The sequence below is a fragment of the Coturnix japonica genome, chromosome 13, assembly GCF_001577835.2.
Source record: "Coturnix japonica isolate 7356 chromosome 13, Coturnix japonica 2.1, whole genome shotgun sequence".
Lineage (NCBI taxonomy): Eukaryota > Metazoa > Chordata > Aves > Galliformes > Phasianidae > Coturnix > Coturnix japonica.
In genome coordinates this window covers 11,130,261-11,148,634 of record NC_029528.1, presented here as the reverse complement: position 1 = coordinate 11,148,634, position 18,374 = coordinate 11,130,261, and positions in this window count along the sequence as shown.

Genomic DNA, 18,374 nt, shown 5'->3' with positions numbered 1-18,374 from the left:
GATGGGCTGGGAAAGAAGAAAAAAAGTGAAAGTGTTCATCAGCTCAACAGCTGGAAAAATGACTACTGGTACAAATAAAACTGTTAGAACTCTGTTAATATTTTAAAGACTGTGTGGCTGGAAAAAAAAGCAATTTTTTTTTGTTACTGTGAGGGATTTACAGCTGCTGGAGAATCAGGTTTCCATAAAAACCTATCGACTGCTTAATGCCACTAAGAGCCTGGAAAATTAACTTCTTAAATGTTGAACGTTTATAGATGCTTACTCACTGAAAACCCAACAAACCCATAAAGGAGATGTGATACAGCAGCAATTCTTTCCTTGCAGTGTCAGATGTGTGAGGTGGGTGACTTGTTTTCTTCTTAAAGAGAACACCACTCTTCTCTCTGGCCCCAGCCAGCCCTCTGTTGCTATTTCTACTACTGGTGTCTGGGTAGGGAGCTAGGAGATATGGTTTAATGGTTTTCTATAGGTATGGTAAAGGGAGGACAGTTGGACTAGATGATCTTGTAGGTCCTTTCCAACCTTGTGATTCCATGATTCCCTAGCAGACAAGAAGGGGCTGCAAGACTGAGTGTAGCAGTACCATTCCAGCTCTCTGACTGCCCTCTCAACACAGGTACATCAAGACACTTTAATGTCTCCTCATTCCAAGCCTAAGGGACAGAGCAGGACTGGTATTCTCAGATGCCCATCTTTCATTTCCAGAGGAAGCCAAGGAACGCTGCAGATGCTCTGAGCCACAGCTCAGGTACTGCAGGTCACACACTGACAAGTGAGATCCACACACCAGAGGTCACCTCTGAAGACATTAATTTTCTGCAGGTTCTCACAGGAGCACGTAAAATTTCTGGAGTATTTGTTTTTAGAACTTTAAGTCATCTTCAGTAAAGCTAAAATGTCAGTTTTAATAAGTTACCCAAACCTCTTCTCAATTCCAATGCCAACACAACTCATCCTTCATTTCTTCAGAACAGTTTAGCAAAATTCGACCTTTGCTATTTGGTACATTTTGGGCTGCTTTGTGGTAAATGATAAACAGCTGGTTTGTTCTTTTATTTCTCCAGAAGCAAATAAGAGTTTAAAAAAGGAAAACAATACTATAAACTCAGCCTAGCGATGAACTTCCATTTCTCAAAGAAATCAAAAGGAATCACTACAGACAAAACACATTGCCCCTGAAAGCCCTCAAATCAGGCTGAAGTATACAGGTTGCTCCCAAGGTAATGCCTCCTATTTGTTCCTATGGAAACCACAACACCTACAAACAGCACAATAACACAGCAACTAAACACTATTTTTTCAACAGTCACCACCATTAGCTATGCCTTCTTGCCAGCAATGAACAAGAGCCTGCATGCTGCGCTCATAAAAATCTGCACCAGCAGAGGCAACCCACTGTTTCACAGCTGCTATGACAGAGCTGTCACTAGGAAAATGTTGCCCATGCAGCCCATCTTCCATTGGCCTCAGCAGATGAAAGTCAGAAGGTGCCAAACCCAGACCGTACAGTTGGAGTGGTAGAACATTACAGCCAAGACTGGCAATGTGTTCCATGGTCTTCAGACTGGTATGGGGCCTGGCATTATCATGTTGCAAGAGAAAGGCTGTCTTCTTCTCCAGCCCAACTCGAGTTCAAGCCTTCAGCTCAGTCAGTATGACAATGTAGCAGTCAGAACTGAGGGGTTTCTCTGATTCCAGGAAATCCAGATGGATCTCCCTTTTCCTGATTAGAATGTCTCCCCCCGCCGCCATGTCATTAGAGTAAGATTTACCTCAATGATGATCATGCTAAAGCAAGAAATATCACAGACTGTCTATCAGACACCACAAAGTTTGCAACACCGGCAATTATAAAAGTGTGTTTTCTTCACTTTTGAAATGAAAAAAAAATTATTCTGGGTTCTGTATCACAAAAGTGATTATAAGAGATGGAACACCAATGCCAGCTTTGAACGGGTCGTTTCCAGATTCCAGCCTCCATTTAACATCGCTTAGTCTTTGATCTTCATATAAGTTCAAAAGTACATGTTTACATCGAAGTCATTACAGCTGACTCAATAATTTGGCAAGATGAAATGTTTGAAAGAAAATAAGTGGTTAAAGTAACTATTAAGGCTGTAGGGTTTTGTTATCAGTTTATGTCATGCCATAAACCAGAAAATGACCTTAAATATTGAAGGAAAAGACATGTATAAATGATAAAACATAGGCAGCCAAGAGCACCAGGATTCTGGATAACAATTTACAGCAGCAAATACTCTTGAACTGTTTAACTTTTACATGGCTTCAGAGCAGGAAAAAGTCGAACTCTGCAGCAAAGCAGACTTTAACCCTAGAAAAAACTTTTCAAAATCATTAGGCTCTTTCATCATCCTTCACCTGAGGTTTTGTTGTTGTTGTTCTGTTCTTTTCTGTTTGAATTAGGAAAAGTTTGAGGGTTGCTTTTCCCACTCCCCTTCAGCTGAACTTTGCAGGCTCTCTCATGGGCATAAATCTTCCAGTTTTGCTTGAAAATGAGTTAAAAGGTAAAAGTGACAAGCATCCTGTAACAGCTTCCTTTCCACAGGGTTACAGCACTCTATGAGCTAGAATATACATGTCTACATTGTCCATATACACCCACCAAAGTTTAAGCATCCTGCACTCAAGGGCAGCAATAAACCCTGACAAGGAACAGGGACTGGTCGGTGGCAGTTCTCAGTTCCCCTTGCATAAGAACCATAACAGAGACAGAAAATGAGGGCCAATTGTACTCACATCATCACGGAAAAGGGAAATAGGCTAACACACACACACTGCATATCCACCATGGACTGCAGGGTATTGACAGCTTGATACCCCACAGCCACTACATGATATAGCAGACAGGGCTTGGATCGCCATAAGTCCATCATCTCCGCAGCAGAAATACCCTACAGCCAACTCCTCTGCTTGGCATCAGCAGCACCAAGCAGGAACAAATGGATGCATGCTGGTAGCAGCTCTTTTGCTAGGCAACTTCAGCACAGGGAGATCACAAACAGTTATGAAGAAGTCAGTCTACCCAGTTTTAAAACATTGCACAGCTCTGGAGACTAAAAAGATGAGATCTCTTCTGTAACAGCGTAGTCACCTTGTGAGACGCCTGCTTCTGCAGCTATGGGGGCAGAACTTGACTCCTGTTTCAATGAAATTCAGCACTGTTCAGGCTGTACTGGCAGTCTGAATGATAGGACCAGTGATCACACGTGATCCTTTACTATGGAGAGGTAGAATTAAGGTTCCCTCTTAATTCTGAACAGATTTCCAGAAGCTGGGGAAAGTGAAAATAGAGGGCAGAACAATCCAGTGTTTCACTAGAAGGAACACGGGTGCCACAAGAAAGGAGTTTCATCCAGTAGGAATGTCTGTTTTACACAAAAAAATCCAGCTGAAGTGACACATTAGAAAATCTCTCTGCTCCAGATTTAAAAATAGACTTATGACCCCACTGTGTAGAGCCCAGCCTTTTCCTGCATCCCACCCTCCAAGGCATGTCCCTCCACAGTCCCTCCCCATCTCTCCTGAGGATTCAACACTTCCATGAGCCAAAGAACAAGGCACCTAAGGCAGAGCTCCTCATGAACGTAGCAGTCCCAAAACTCTTTCCTCTTTCATTTTGGTTATCATGGAGAGAACAGCACTTCCATGAAGTAATGATGAGTATATGTGGCACCAAGGGACGTAGGTTAGTATGCATGGTAGTGATGGTTTGATGCCTGGACTAGATGACCTTAGTAGTCTTTTCCAACCTTAATGATTCAATGATTAAAAGTTTTCCTCCCAGCTCCAGAACTCTCAAGCATGGATAAAAAGACTCACTGACTACAGCAAGCTCCTAATGAACTGCTGCTATTATATTATAATATCATATTATAGTGCCCCAAATGACAGGGAACAAAACAACTACCAATAATCATCCTCCCTCTTTATCTACCCTTGAAACTCAGATCACGCTCACCTGTCATCTTTGGTGCCATTACCACCTGATTTACCATCAGCCTCTATGTGCTAACATCTACCTATCTGCTTCACAGGCTCCAACTACATACATTCCACACAGCTATTCTATTTAACACATTAAACAGCCCTCCCTCTTTGAGAGGAGTCCTTCTCCTAACAGTACCTTGCAGGTCAAGCCCTGCTGCTCACACCTATCTCCACACCTGCACCAAAGACAACACTCAGGTGGAGCAAAGCAGTTACCAGCCATGAGATGTGGCAGGGGAACAGCCTGCAAAGAGTGTGGTCACCCTGGCAGCACCTACAAAAACTCCTATTAGGTGGAGTTAAAAATTCAGCCAATACTTGTGTCATCTTTCATCAGACTCCTTGGCTTGCCCCTCTCTGAACGAGTGATGAATATGACCTTCTTTGTTTGAGTTCCTGTGATGAAGCTCTGTTTGCACAAGGCTCTTCTTTATTTATTTTTTTCCCCCTGTAGCTTGTTGACTTTTGTAAGACATTCATAAATTTGTTCTGGGTGCCAGGGAGATGCTTAATGGTGTTAAAGGGAAGGTATTAGGGATAGTCGACTCATGTTAGAACAAACCACTTGAAAGTAGCTATAAATATTTGCCTGGATTTCATTATGCTAACAAACAGCTTCTTTTCTCTTTCTGCCCCCACCCCTCCATCCCCATTAATGAGTTGATTTCACAAACAGAAGAATTTTCACATTAATATGAAAGTGCATGTCTGGGTTTGGTTTTTTAATAGAAACTTTCCTACTTGGGGACATACGAGTCCTTGTGTTCTGTATGCATGGAGTTGTCTCCCTTTTCAGGAAAACTTTGGCAGCTTAAGTCCTCCAGGGTGAGCTCATGTTCTTCTGCGCTCTCTCAGGCTCATCTCTACTCCTTCATTGCTCTGGCAATGAGATTAGGTTAGACTTAAGGGCTGCAGCATCCTAGAACCAAGCCAGTAGCTACACATCCCTCCTCATTTTGCTCACAGGCACACTGTAGGTTTCTGGATTCCTTCAGGACTGCAGCCACCGGCCGCATATTTTGCTAATTCCACCCTCTGGTCCCATTACTACAAGGTCACATTTGCAGACAGACATAGAATATTTTTATTTTATTGTCCTTGGTACCCAGGGCCCTCTCATTGGGAAGTATGACTGTTAATTAGGGCCTACCACTCCTGTATAGTCTCACCTATCAGAACACCAGCAATGAAGGGCAGCACAGACTGCTGTTGCTTGAGAATAGTCCAAAACTACTCCTTGAACAGATGGACAACACACACGAGGATTTTCCCCTGCCTCTGGCTTTAGATAGACTGAATCTTGCCCTTCCCACAAGGGAAGCCCCATATTTGTTATCAATGGAACCTCCAGATTGCCCCTGTAGGACTCAGCCAGCAAAGGGGATGCCGAGAGCAGTCAGACAGGTTGGAGAGGATGCTGTTCCAAACAGAACAACTATTAGGGAACCAGAAGAGGCAGCAGAGCTGGGGGAGAAGTCAGAGAAAGGATTTTTTTTAATGTTGTCTTTAACCTGTGGCAAGAATGAGGAGCTGAGAATGAATCTTTTGACACATTTTCTCAGTGATGTCACCAACTGCAGCAGTCAAGAAAGGTCCCTGCAAGGGGATCTCAAACACTCATCTCAGCCCTCCTACAGCTGCGGATGAGTTTTACCCTCAGTCCAAAGCCAGCAAACTCACCAGCGTTTTCAGCTTAAAATCATTCCTAAAAATGTTCAAAACTAACATCCCCAAGAGAAATTCCCCAGACAGCAGGAGAAACGTAGGGGAAAATAAACTTCCTAGTGACCAGAGCATCTCCATTATTTTTTCTGGATATGCATGCAGCTACATCCCAGCTCTCTCTGTTATAACATCATCATGTTGCAAACAGCTCCCATGACTCCAGCATAGTTAATGGCAAAGACCTGGCAGACAGCCCAGGCCAGCAGAGATAACAGTGAGCACACCACATAAGTAAGGTACCCGACTGAGGAAGGATGCAGAGCTACCTGCCAACATGCAGCTCGCTGTTTCTTTTGTTCTCCCCCCCCATTTTTTCTTTAATACATATATATCATCCAACTGGGTTTTCCAGTCAATGCAAATCTTAATTACCAAGGTTTGAAACATTCTGTACCCTACTAGAATTAAATAGCAAACCAGCAGTTCTGATGATATCACAGTGAATGATTTATCCAGTGATATACTACATTCCTGCAGTGTGCTTAAGCAATAAGGCACGCTGGAGAGAACATTTGAGTTATTCGTTTGCCTCTGGTGTGAGCCACTGTCAAAGGTTAACGACCCCAAGCACCCAAGAAGCTCAATTAATGCCTTGAAATGGACTACCTCGAGGGGCTGACTGCTATTATGAAATGAAACATTAACACAAAGAACACTATTTCATGACTTTGCAAGGCTATGGAAATATGGATCGAGTACTCCTCGTACCCAAAGGTATGTTTTTAAATTAGCAAATGCCTGAAGATTTATTTGTTGAGAGATGTGCCCCAACTGCATTAGAAACCCCAGTTTCTACTGTCACCACAAATCTGGCCAAAATAGACTACAGGGTTTGAGTCTGGACTCTATACTTCTACTACCCAGCTGGCCTCAAACTTCTCTAGGTAACTTCTGAGATCTCAAACTCATAAGAACTCATGGTTTCTCATGCTACCAGCAGGCAGGCAATAAGCAACTCTATGCCACCTTCCAGTACTTCAGGCTCCATTCCCACCAAAATGCCCAAAAGCCAGAAACAAGCAGAAGAACAGCATTTCTTTCAGATTCCTGGGAAAGGCAAAGAAGCACCGATGTTCCCTGGAGCAAACTGCTGACATTGGCTTTACTGACAACCAAGGGGACAGACCTGTCCCATCCACCACAAAGATCTTCCACTGACTCATTTCTCCCTTGCATCCTGTGAATACTGTGATGCTGCAAGGCAGGAGTGCAGCCAGCCCAGGTTTGCTCTACTGAGGCTCTGGGCCACCCCATCCTGGCAGTAATACCCCCTGCCAAAATAAACTGGATTAAGCTCAAGTCAGATGATGGTGAGAGCTGGGCTGCAGGGACTTTTCATTCTAACCTCTTCAATAAAAGAAACCACAGGCTCAGTGCAACAGTAAGAGAGAAAGGAGGGAGAAGGCATGAGGAGAACTGGACTCCTGGGGAGAGGAGAACAAAGAGATGAGATGTAAGGTAAATAAAAAGGGGCAAGTGCTTAACTGTGACTTCATGGAGAATAGGGTCAAACCTCACACTAATTAACCTTGCCTCAGCAAGTCCTGATAGTTTACAACAGCCCTAGCAACTGCAGCACGGGCAAAGCTGCAAGCAAGAGCCAGATGCAGCTCATCCCCATGTTTTAAATTCAGGACAAAGAAAATGGTAGAAGTGTGACAGCTCCATCTCCAGACCCTAAGCAGAGTTCACTGTGCTATAGGTCTGGGCTGGAAACTGGCATCTGATCTGGGATCTCCCCACAGCATCTCAGTCCATTTCTAAGAAACAGCATTGTGAGAACACGCACCTGCTGCAAAGAACAGGGGTACAAGCTTCCCTATACACATAGGAGCTCCTGTTAACCCAGTGTGGCTATTTGCAACCTGAAATCTATGTAAATACTAACCCAGATCAGGGTTTTGTTATTTTTTCTTCAAACACTGAACAACCACCTTCAGTCCAATGAATAAATCCATAGCACAGTTCCCCTCTAAAGCAGGAGAAAGAACATTACAGCCTACAGAGGGATTTCTGTTATTATTTGTATAACACATTTAGAAATATATATAAGAATTACAGCATTGCTGCAGACTAAGTTCAACATAACTTTCCCAGAATGATGTTCTGCCACTGAAGCACATCATCAAACCTTTGGAGACCCCTTCATTTTCAGGACACTGTCCAGAATATCTTTTTAATCCACATTTTCCCTCCTGCTGCAGGTTTTTAAACTAAGAATTTTGCAGGATTTGGGAAAGCGAGGTCAGTTCTGCCAGCACATTACAGTCTAATAACCACAGCAGAAGAAAGAACGTAGCAGTGTTCCTGTTCTCTCAAGATGAGAAACAAGCAGTTGAGAATTTCTGCCTCCTGAAAAGTCTCTTCTGCTTCTCAGTCCAGTGTGCATTTGTTTAAGCCCGAGGCAGGCAAGCACGACACAAGCCCCCAGGAATCCATAACCACCCTGATGCTTCTGGGTTGCAAGGCATCTCCACTGCCATCTGTTTTCAGTCACTCCAAAATGAGTTCTGAAGAGTCAATTGTTTTCTTCTAGGAAAAATAAACATGCAAGCTGCTGTTCTCCCGATTTCCAGCAATTTTCTGCTGTGGGTAAGTGGAGCTTCAGATTTTAGAACGTAAGTCTCATTCTCATCCAAAGAATTTTGCAATATAATTACCTCATTTTTACTGACTTGGATAACTGCTACCCTTAAGGAAAAAAAAAAGTGTGTGAAGTCTGCAAGACTAATTCCTCCTCCTGCCCCTTTGTTATAAAATCTTGGAACAACCAATAGTGATTAATCTCACTTGATATTTCTTTGGTTCTCTATTTGTTGACTTAAAGGCGTTTGCTTTATGACTGATTGTTCTCAGTTGCTTGGACAGCTGTCAGATCTGTACTGTGGTTTTACTTGGCTTCCAGGGAGCAAGACTGTTATTTTTCTTACTTTACAGCAGTACCGCATGGTGGCTGATGGAGGTGGCCCTTCAAAAACTATCTATGCGAAACCAAAACTACCTCCAGACTGGAAGAAGCCTTGCCTCAGATTCTGCAGGCAGATTCCACAAGCAAGATTTAGGAGGCAACCATACAGTCCTTCTTGTGTTGCTTTTTCTCAATACTCCCAGCTCACACATTGACTGCACAGACTCTCATGTACATTGCCCAAATTCATCCCTAGGTGGAACCCCAGTGGCTCTACAGGAATGGTCTCTGAAGCACACTGCCTGAGCTGGAGGGCTGCATTTCTCCTGCTTATGGGCTCCAGCCAGAACAATGCTCCCAGAAAAGGCTGCACACAGTGGGAGAAGGAGGAAGTGAAATCCAAGGCCTCAGATCATGACAAAACAAAGGAGACAGTGCCCTTTGGAGTTTACTAGTGGTGAATGCTCAGTATCCATCATCTTGACTTCCCATTTTCAGCATCCTGACCATTTCTGACTGCAGTCAGGTCCCTCTGCACCTGAACCTTCCACTTCAGTCTTAGCATACGTATCTATTTAGTTTTTTAAGCCATTGCACACTCTTGCATTTTAGCTTCAACTCAGCTGTGTGCCCAGGTTCCTTTTGCCCTCACCCTTCACCTCCTACCCCTTTTCTCGTGGTCTGCCTACGAACATGCCAGTATCACCTGTATGACCTCCCTAGCTCACGTTCACATCCTTCCAATTCCAGACTAAAACCTCACCAGCCACCATCTCTTAATATGAAAGGAGAAAAATCTGTTAGGTGTTGAAGTACCACTCTTAGAGTACACAGAATAATGTCTCTAAATCAGAATACACTGATGTTAGACAGCACTTTCTTTGCTTTCACACACAAAGCTCATAGAAAACGTTCAGAAATCAGTGTTTGCTCTGGAATTTCAGGGTTCACACACTTGTTTTCTCTGTGACCTGCCGTGCTCATTCATACACAAATAACCATGCTAACAACTTGATTTAAAGCAGAGCTTACACATGAGCTCAAGTTCTTAAGCATATGGGCAAGAGTAACTGTCTGCAGTTTGCTAGAATTTAAGCACTTCTGCATGAAAGAACACTTTTATTTTTTTTACCACAGCACCTTGGAGGGCAGATTATCCAAGCTGCTTAACTTATCTTCATGATGTTTCTGCCCAGCTAATAAACTAAAGGAAGCACTTGAAGGAGATGGCTTAGCAACACAGCAACAGCTCAGGAACCGCACTTCATCCTTTTCCATAATCTGTTACTTCCACTGCCTAAAGTTAGCAGTATATAACACACACACACAAAAAAAAACAAAAAAAACAAAAAAAACCCACTAAGTGTTGAGAACAACAGTGAAGTTACAGATGGGCATCGCTGAATTCACAGCCCTCACCTCCTGCAAAGGAAGCTGCCTCCAGTTCCCTGTAGCACAATTGTGTCTTCCTGTCTGTACCCTCATCACCTGTTCTAACATATTTCACACATGGCCATTAAGACAACCAGTCAAGCTTAGCCTTACGTGACCATAACACTATAACACAACGAAAAGTACAGCAATAATACAGAAGTAGCACAATCCCAGACTGCAGCAAAGGGGAACAATCACCAATGAAGAAGCTGCAGACACAGTAACAAAAGAGGAAAAACTGCTTACCTTAGGAAGACCTCAAGTAGGCAGAGAACTCCAGCAAGATACCCTTGTGTTCACTGCCAACCCTTAAATGAGGTCTGAGAAAGGGTGGATCCTGGCTCTACCCCATCAGGCCACTCAGCTGCATTGCATTCACCTGAGCTCTCCTTTGTTTGGCCCTGTCTTCCTACCAGGTGCTCAATCAATGGTTCAAGCCCTGACTTAGCATTTCAACTACAACAACACACACATCTAGCACTACAGAGCACAGAGAAATTTTCCCCCCATAGATCTTTCAATCCAGTTCCTCCCCAGCTCCATAAATCCCACCATGTTCCTTTCCTCTCCATCCCTGATCATCTTCTTAAGGTTCCATCTTCTCTGAACACATGTAGCACTGCTACAGTACTACTATAATCTTCCATGCCATTTGGATGCAGGATGGATTGGGACAGTCCTTGAACAAATCACCACGGTATTTTCATCTCTTCTGCTTTCCACCACTGGTCTCATTTCCATCACCCAATTCTTCTTCATCCATATTGCCTATCCTCACACCCATTCACATCACATGTTGAATGTGACAAAGAGTATCAAAAATGTTTATCATCCAACTAGACCACATTTGCAGCTTCAACCACCAGCTTAGTTCACTGCTCTCCTCCTAAACAAAAGGGAACAACTACAGAAGATCTAGCAACAACAGAAACAGGCAGCAGCAGAGCAGTACACACTGAAACTCAGCATGGTCCCCCATTAGGGGGAAAAATTCAAGGGTTTTAATCATGACAAACAGCCTCTTGGCTGGTGCAGTGCCAGCATCTTCCACAGGGGGTTCATCAGGCATGAATTGGCCCCATATGTGGAAAACCCAATGCAATTTGCCCAGTTTCTCCCATCCCTGTGGAGCGAAGTCTCCATATGTGAGATCCCACAGAGCTGTCAGCCAATGTCACATTTCAGTAACAGTAGAAATAACTAGGGCTGCATAAACCAGCAAAACAATCCTATTGCTCATAAACTGGCAAGTGAACCAAGTTGGCAGTGCTTTTGTTGATCACAACCCTTTCTATGGAACAAAACATAGGAACAATTATGCCAGAATAGACTCAGTGATCCATCTTCCCCTTGTCTTCTGTCTCCAGCATAGGCCAACACCGATGCTTTAATAGATAATTAAAAATGGATTTACAAAGCCTACAAGGCACCTGACCTGGGTCAGTTATGCAATATTCTTCCCTTGACCTAGCACAGACCTATACTACTACTACATGCAGCTGTGATACTATACTTTGTCATACCAGATCCATTTCTTTATGATAGAAACTGATGGTCTATCATATGTCAGAGTCTAAGGATTGTCATTTCTTCTCTTCTTCCTTTTCTTTTTTAGCTTAGTTAATATAATTATAACTCTCTGTCTTTAGAAGACAAATCTTTGACTTCTCACTACAATCTGCAAGATGAGAATCTACAAGGGAGTTCAACTTTGTGTCAAAAGTGGCATTTATCTTAATAGCATTAATGCCCTCACAGCAGAAATTTCATAGCGTTCTTTCTCTGCCCATTCCCAGCATCACAGAGCTATAATCCTTTCCCTTGCCTTACCAAATTAACGTCGGTCAAATTGATCTCTTTAGGGATTCTCTTCCCCCAGATTTTATAGGCTTTTATTCTTTTCTACCCTTATTCCACATTAATCTAGACATTTAAAGGTCAGCTAAAAAAATACTTAGCTCTTCCCTGAGCCAGCATTGTATTCTCAGTTCCTACAATACAAATCAACAGATTACCAAAAATAAATAAATAAATAAAATAAGAAAGATAACTGAAACAATATCTTCTGGCCTTTATCAGAAGTAGAGTTTAGGGAAGTCATCTCAGATTATACTGATTGCTGTACAATGAATCATTCTTTCTAAACTACAGCCATTTATTTTCTGCATGAACTGTTTCATTTCCAGAATGGAGACTGTGATGAAGGGACTGCTTTACTGCACATCTCTTTTTGTTACAAAAAGAATGATTTCTTATACATTAAATCAAAAGACAACACAGTCTAGCCTATTCTTTCTTCTGGTTTTTTTTCTGTCTATTTGAAAGAATTACTCTTATTGGCTGTGCCTGTGAGGTTGGTAGAACACGCCAACATGATGAACTTCCAAATCTTTAGGAGGAAAAGAAGAAAAGAGGTAGAGACATTTTTGTTTGGAGTGACTGCAAAACATTTGCTTCACTCAGTTTGCATCAAATTAATACTCACAGCAATCACTTCTGATTGAAGAGCTTGAACTACTGAGGGAAAATACTTGCGTCCACCCCCAAGCTAAATATTCTCTGCAGTACCAACTGCCAGCTCTGGCAGCCCCATCGTCCTTGTTAGGTGATAAACTGATGCTCACACTCCCATTGTGAGCCTTGCCAAGCAGGCAGAGCTCAGCCAGCCAAAGCCTTGCTTTGTCCAAACTGCACCCACCCTCTAGTGGGATGAGGAAAAAGTGCTTCTCCCAGCTGCCTTAGAACCCCATTCTCAAAGACCAGGATTCTCTCCTATGCGTACATTACCCTGCAACACAGCACAATTTGCTGTATTACTGAAATATCATTTATACAGGGAAGATTTGATTTTTCTTTTTGCTTCCTTCTACATTCCGCACATCATTTGTAAGACATGCATTAATGAGGGATGTTGGCTCTAGAATGTGGCCAAGGCCCCAAGAGTTTATTGCCATTTTAAACTACACTTTCATAGGTGACTAACCACTGATTAATCCAGGGAACCAGTGACTGTCATCGTGCACTTCTTTTACTATATAGGGGAAAAAAATAAAATAGATTCCATTCCCTTTTGTTTATCTGTTAGATGGACCAATATCGTTGACTGCAGAAATAATGGAATGTTATTGCTAACAAATGAGTGCTGCAGCTGGGGTAAAATCCAGGAGAAGGCAACAGAGCTGCAAACAGATTACAAACCGTGACCAAGGTTAGTGGCACAAAGCATAACAAGTGATCAGTGCTAAGGGTGAGACAATCTTGAAAGTGTTTTCAGTGAGTGAAAGGCAGCTCTTACTTTCCACAGCCCTTCTGCAAGAGCAACAGGACCAAGGGTGAACCCCATCAGAGAATGTCTTCTATTGGTCTGGATGTTTTGTTTCTTGCAGGTGTGACAGCAAGGTGAAGGACAGAAATGAATCAGAAAGGCTGTTAAAAGAAAAACAGGACCTGAAAGATAGCACCTGAGCAGGAGCAAGGAGAGCATAATCTCCTCAACATGATGCAACCAGCAGCCTGCTTGGCAGACTCAGACCTAGAATGGAAACAGCATGAAGCAAAGAAAAAGGGTGTGAAATAAAAATAAAGCTATCTTTTAGGGATCACATGGTCCCACCAGGAAATACGGAAACCTCTGACTTGTCTGGATTTCTCTCTCTCTCTCCTTTTGGGTCTTTTGCAGAAAGCATAGCCTGTGTGCCCAGGAGATGATGAAATCCCTAAAGCTGTATGGCACATGGGGAATTCGGGGGATTGCAAAACAGGATGTTTCTTGGAGGAAATACAGTCTCAGCAAGCAAAAGGTTCAAGTACGGTACATCTCACAATGATGTAAGAGCTTGATTATGCATCTCGCTTAAAGCCCAGCTTAGGGTTTTAGTTCTAGTAGAACTAATAGGCAACACCTGCTGCGATGAAAACAATTTCCGTCCCTGAACTCTAGCAGAAGTGTTTATCTTTTGAGTTAGAAAATGTTTCTCTAATGTCTGAACAAGACTCCAGGGACAGGAACATATGCCCAGAACTCGTGTTTCTGCACATTAGATAGCTTATAAAAATGAGAATTAGAAAAACCTGGTATCATCAGACATCTTGTCCAATAAAGTCATTAAATGGAAAAAAACAAGATTCCTCTAATGCTCCTCTCTCTGCCACCACAGCCCCAGTTGCTCTCTGTGGAGCAAAAACAGAGGCTACTGAGAAACCTGTTGGTATAAATTCTGAGTTCACTGTATGGGGCTTACCCAGAGCTGCTCCTGGAAAAACTATCATTGACTTCAATGGAAACGTTACCCAAAAGTGGGCCTCAGGACTCGGACCTCTTGGTATTAGTTACTAATTTTGTTATTAAAGGTTAAACAGAGCTGTTGACAGTACAAACGATTTTCTTACGTAAGCAGCGAAAGGGAGATTGTCAGATACGCAAAATAAAACAATACTGCCAAGTCAAGGCAATATAGGTTATGGGTGACTATCTTTTCACAGAACATACTGCACCAAATCCTGAGTTTTCTCCTCTTCCTCAATTAAAACTGCCATTTAAATCAACTGGAGCACAGTGTGATCAAGAGGGAGAGTCAAGCCTAAGAAAAGACTTCAGGGTTCAGCCATGGTCACTACAAGGAGTTTAAGAGGCTGTAACTGCTGAAAACAAAGAGCTCTGACTTTACAGAACAAAATGTGTGAGCAGTGAAAGTTCATCACCAACAATGGGGGGGAAAAAAAGAAAAGAGAGAGAGAGAAAAAAAAAAAAAGCATGCTTCACTGTGCAGTGGGAAAGGAAAAGGCTCAGGTTCCAGGCTCAATCAACACAGCTGAAGGGTGAAGCATTGCTTCATTTTGGAACATACAGGGACTGTTTGTCCTAATAATGTGCTGGAATGATAAGACAGACCTGACTGAGGCTACTCTTTTTCAGAGGTACCAAGAACAAAAGCAAATGCCGAACAGATTCACAGTTTAATACCAATTAAATACTAAAAGCTACACATTAGGTGCTTAGGTACCCCTTGATTACAGGAAAGTCAGGGAGGCACATAGGACTTTCTTCCCATACTTCCTGCTATGATATTTTTTTATCTATTGCTTGGACAGAAACCAGAGATTTGTTTTTCATTCTTGACCAAAAATAATAACACCAAATGATGTGATGGTTAAAAATAATAATCATCCAGTCAAAAGCAAATTGTTCTCAGTACGGTCTAACAACACTTCATTGGGCTGGTGATTAGGTGGAAACCCAAAAGTTAACTTCCTGGAAAATCTACTGTTTTTATAATGAAATTGCACTGTCAGAGCCATATGATAGTTCTGTCTTTAGTAACAATGCAACAGACATTGAGGGAAATTCCTGTGGTCGTCTGTCCTATTCAGATACAGTTATCAACCAGTAGATCATCAACCGTACAATGGTGTCACAAAGTCTTTGACACAGTTAACACATTAACACATTACACAGACATCGGATTTGAGCCAATTCACATTGAAGCCAATGGAAAAACTCCAACTGAGTCGTGCTGGGCACAGGGATTCAGTCACACATATTGTCAATCACGTAGGGAACAAGACAATCACAGCAGCTCTCTTCTGACATCAGTGTCTGCATCCACTTGAGGATCTGGCAGAGCCTTGTGCAAGACTGATTCTTTCTCCTGTTTCTTTTAAACACGCTGAGAATCACTTGGATTTGGGGTTTTTTTTTGACACAAGGCATTCAAACGGACATTGTCGAGGTTCACAGAACTGAAATTTAAACCATTTTTGTCATTTCTTCTTAAAAATCCAACCACTTTTAAAGTGTGATTTAATTTTTACACTTATGCTATACGCAACACATCTGAAAATAAAGAAGCAACAAACCTTTGTTTTGCAATCAACCCCACGGTCATAAATCACAGGCCTGCTCCCAGCATGTACTGTTGAAGTGTGGTTGTATCAGCAAACATGCCATATACCTAACCACAGAATGTATTTTCTGAGCAAATGTTTGGTAAGTCTCAATCATTTGCTGAGTAAGAGTTCATTGGAACTGATCTGCCTCGGGAAGGAACACCATGGATGAAAACATACTGTTCTTTTACCATTGCAATACTAACGCATCATTAAAACCTATCTCCAATGAAAAATAAAGCTCAAAAGAGCAATATCCTTGTGCAAATTATGCATTGAAAATGTTTAAAATTAAAATAAATAAATAAATAAAAATAAAAAATAATGAGAAAGACTTATTACTAATCATGATAACAGCGATCCCTTGCTGGACTGGAGACTGAAATGAAAGAGTGGGCGAGGGTTGGAGTGTGATAATCGTTGAGGTCCCTTCCAACTCAAGCCATTCTATGACACTGTGATTCTATGATTCTATGATTCTATGATTCAAGAGACCCTGACCTTGGAAATTTGCACTCAGAGACACAAACAAGAGCCAAAATCCAAGATAATTTTCCCTTTTTGTGAAACCAGGGCTTCAAGATCAAAGAGAAAGTTGTGTATCTCCCTGTTGGTCTAGAAAAAGAAAAATTATGATCTCAAGGCTGACAAGGCAGAGACAGAACAGATAAGGTGCAGGTGCCAATGAGGTCTGAAAGAGACCTGGGGACAGTCCCAGGTGTGGGTGCAGTAAGCACCCTCTCCAGGACATTTCCTTCACCAGATGCTTGCTGTGTTGCATCTGTTTCTGACAGATCTCAGTTTTTCACCCAGTGCATCACTCCAACACTTGAGGTTGCCCTGAGAACACAGCCCGTGCATGCAACAGCTCAAGTTTCCCTGAAGGTTTCCCATCTCCTGTATCAGACAGTGTCTTCAAGGGAGCATCATTGAAAAAGATTATAAGGAAGCAACAGCCACCAAGCTGGTGATAGTCCATTAGGATCAGCCACATAACACCAGCATCCATCCTCAGACTTTGCCCAACATCATAACCTCAACGCCAGCACTTAAATCAGTGCAAAAACAAGCTCTTTCAAGAAGATGGAAATGTTTTGTGAAGGATATTTTTATTCTTTATTTCCCTGCAGAGAACACAATCAATGTATGTTTTAGATGAAACTCGCGTCAAGCTGCCTGGTTTACATGGGGAAATGGGGAACACACATTCCTTGCAATGTGCCCATAGAGGAAAGAAATTACTCTTCTGAAAGGGCCAAGTTCAGGATTTCAGCCTGCACTTTAAGCAGGGGATGAGAGTAAAGTCCTGCCTGCTGGAATTGTGAAATATCTGTGGGCAAGCTTACCAGCAAGTGTTAGCACAGCTGGCAAGGTCTTCCAGCTGAGAAGGAGATCCTCTGCAGTAAGGGGATGCACAAGTGTGCAGATGGACAGGGAGGTACAAAAGTACATCAGAGCTGAGACTGATCCTTTGTGTAGACTGGAGGCTGCTGAGAAGTCACTGCAGTATATATGGTGGATTTTAGGTCCTTAAACCAAAGTGCTGTAGCAATAGCTGTTAGTAATTCTAAGACTGCTTTGGCAGGGCCTGATGGAGCACTTCAGCCAGGCGGTGGGTTTGGGAGCAGCTGGCACTGAGCTGAATGCAAAACTCATGGCATGAGAAGATGCTTTTCTTACAAGAAAAAGCTTTAGTGAAAAGTCAGGTCACGAACAGCTGAATGAAGGAACCACCAAACCTACACCAGTGGTAAAAGAAGAAGGTCTTGGATGAACCTAAAGGAGACAGAATTCCCTAGGAAAGCAGGAATAGGGATCTTGTTAAAGCACCAGCTGTTAATTCCCATCTGTATGTAATTTCCATTCCTATCATCTCTATGGAATAAAGCCTTTCAGAAAAGGGTTGTTACTGATCTGGCTGAAAACTGGAGGTGGCCCAAGTGAGAGCTTGTGGTGGGTGTCCTATGGCTCAGAGGAGACTGTCTGTTTCCCATGAGGGTTTGAGGCCACATGACATTTTTAAGAAGAACAGAGGCAAAGGTCACTAGTGACAGCATTGCCCAAGTGTAGGGAAACCACAGCGGGAAAAACAGAAGTTGCTGAAACAGCAATGTCACCATCAGCAGCCCACATAAAATCCTGGCCACACCACCACCACTGAAGGTATGATGCTGGCAGCTTGAAAGCCACGTTGCTGATCAAAACCAATTCTGAGTCCTGGAAAACATGCGGTGCTGAAGTACATAGCAACCGAAGGAAACTAATTGTGAGCTACTTCAGATTGCATGAGAAACCCAGTTCTTAGTGAAACCCACCTTTACAATATGAATGGACTTTTAAGAAAGCGATCAGGCATTTTTCATACATCTCTAGTGGATGGGAATAAATCAAGTGCTGACTCTGGGAAGCA